We start from the raw sequence: 2516 nt of genomic DNA on the forward strand, positions 1-2516 counted from the left end.
ATATAATACTAAGCAATGATTATATTGGACATATTCATCAGTAATACAGAATTTATGTGTAAATTTAATAACAATTATGTCGTTTGAATCATCCTCCAATGTACACATCTTTCGATCAGCGGACATTTTTATGCATCAGACTCGAGAGTCGTAAGATTTGAGAAAATCAAAAAAATTGTTGAGAAGCATCAGATCTAATTCATACTTGGCATAGATATTAAATATATAATTCTTAAACTTACAGGATGGTTTTTAAAATTTACAGAGCTTACAAAATATGTGTAAATGATGCTTTATTTCAAAGAAAAAGTTCCGTACACTGTAACTCTGTGACCGATCAATGAAAAAAATATTTTTAAATAGCGCAAGTAAACTTTGACCTGTTTACTTTGTAAATAAGTTCAAAGTTTAGCGAATGCAACCAATAAACGATTTAATACGATTTTTTTCTAATCTGGATGCAAGATGCAAAACCAAAACAATCAGCATCGGCGTCGCAACAACGATAGCAGTGCGTGACATCACTCTTCTAACATACCTATTTGCAATGAAATGCTTGCCACATTAAGCTCACCCCTTACTGTTACAAACTCGCCACTTAACAAATTCGCCAATTAACAAATTCGCCCCTACCTACAAGCTTGCTCCTTACAAACTCACCCCCTAACAAACTTTCCCCCAGACTAACTTCACCCCGTAACAAACTCACCCCTAACAGACTCCCCTCCCCAACAAACACACCCCTAACAAAGTCGCCCCTAGCAAACTCACGCCTAACTACACACAGTTGTATCTAAACATCACACATGTCAAGTTTGACTAATTTGCAAGCATGAGACTTTTGTTCTAAAAACTCTAAGGGGCTCTCCCCCCCCCCCAACCCTTGATGTTTTTCCCTAGATACCTGGAAATGCATCTTTGCTACTTTATGGTTGTACAGTATTTACAACTGAAAGTCTGTTAGGAATCACGCATCTTTCTTGAGAATGCATATTTCTAACATCCACGATCAAAAATAGAAAGCCAAACCAACTTAATCCTGGTGTAGTGCACCATTTATTTGTGTTCGAATGTATAACAAAACCAACCCTACTGTAAGTACATTAGATGATGAGTATTTAGCGAAAGAGCCAGAAATTATACATATATTTTTTTATTATATAGACCTACTGCAATATTATGCATGTAACATACTCGATATTATGGTAAAATAAATAATAATAATTAATTTAGAAATATTAAGCGCATAGAGTTTTAGATGCACTATATAAATATACAATAATAATAATAACCGTAAAACCAAAGAATCCGTAAAAATTGTTTTAATTTTAAAATGTTTTAATTTTACACTCAGGCACCTGTCAGGTACAAAGCAAAATTTATCCAAAGTTAAAGTGATAATGTATTTTGCTAAATTTGAATGAGTAGTCCAATACCTTTTTTGTTTTAAGTTTCATTTAAATTTAGCATCCAAGATAGTACAAGAAAGTTAGCGTGTATGTATGTTTGTTTGTTGTTGTTTGTTTGTTTGTACGTTACGTACGTACGTATGTATGTATGTATGTTTGTTGTTGTGTATGTTTGTTTGTACGTTTGTTGTAGTGTATGTTTGTTTGTTTGTTTGTATGTACGTACGTACGTGCGTACAAACAAACAAACATACACAACAACAAACATACATACATACGTACGTACGTACGTATGTATGTTTGTTTGTTTGTCTAAATATATATTTATATTATTTAGGACTGTTATTAGAATCTTGACAACTGATGGAACAGATTGTTTTGTTTTTTTCCGCATCCATTGTCCACTCTTATGATTGGTCAGTTATTTTATTAAAACTCTAAAAGGTTCATTATTAACATGTCATACAATATTTAACCTGAAACATAATTGAATGACATTAATTAACCTATTTATGACTATAATAATCATTTGACCATGTCACAACTGGTAAAGTCAATATTTGATTATGTAAAGTAAACATATGTCTTTATGGCCATCTCTAATTTGGCTGTAAAATCACCTTGACCTAAAATGGATATCATAACGACCTCTGATATGGTATTTAACATAAAATGACCTTGAATGACCTATATATTATCCTATTGATCATCTGACTATGTCACAAATGGTATATTATCTTGACCATAAAAACATAGTTTTAAACATCAGAATTCTTATTTGAGGTGATTCTAAAAGCTATGATATTAAAAAAAAAATTTTTTTTTGCAAGGAGATAATACTGTGAAGATACATTGTTTGTTTGTTAGTTGGTTTAATTTATTTCTCCACACACATAAACATAAAAACATACATAACAAAAGCTTAATAGTAAAACCAAATACTTTAATAAAAGTATATTACAGAATAAGTGTGTGGAAGGAGGCCAAAATAAGTTTAGAATAAACTTTAAGCCGTGGCCACCAGTTACAAATATATAGAAATCCAAAAATATAAAAACAAAATTAATATATATATACATATATATATATTTATTTATATATATATAT

The 2516-nt window shown here is 30.8% G+C and overlaps 1 protein-coding gene across 1 annotated transcript in view; it reads left to right on the forward strand.

Annotated features, from left to right (window-relative positions):
* The window catches only part of LOC117120820 (sorting nexin-24-like), a gene marked incomplete in the record, with an annotated part of 9714 nt that overhangs the window by 1024 nt on the left and 6174 nt on the right, over nucleotides 1–2516 (forward strand).

The sequence above is a fragment of the Anneissia japonica genome, unplaced genomic scaffold (assembly GCF_011630105.1).
Source record: "Anneissia japonica isolate Jap-2015-1 unplaced genomic scaffold, ASM1163010v1 scaffold287965_len1858130_cov191, whole genome shotgun sequence".
Classification (NCBI taxonomy): Eukaryota; Metazoa; Echinodermata; class Crinoidea; order Comatulida; family Comatulidae; genus Anneissia; species Anneissia japonica.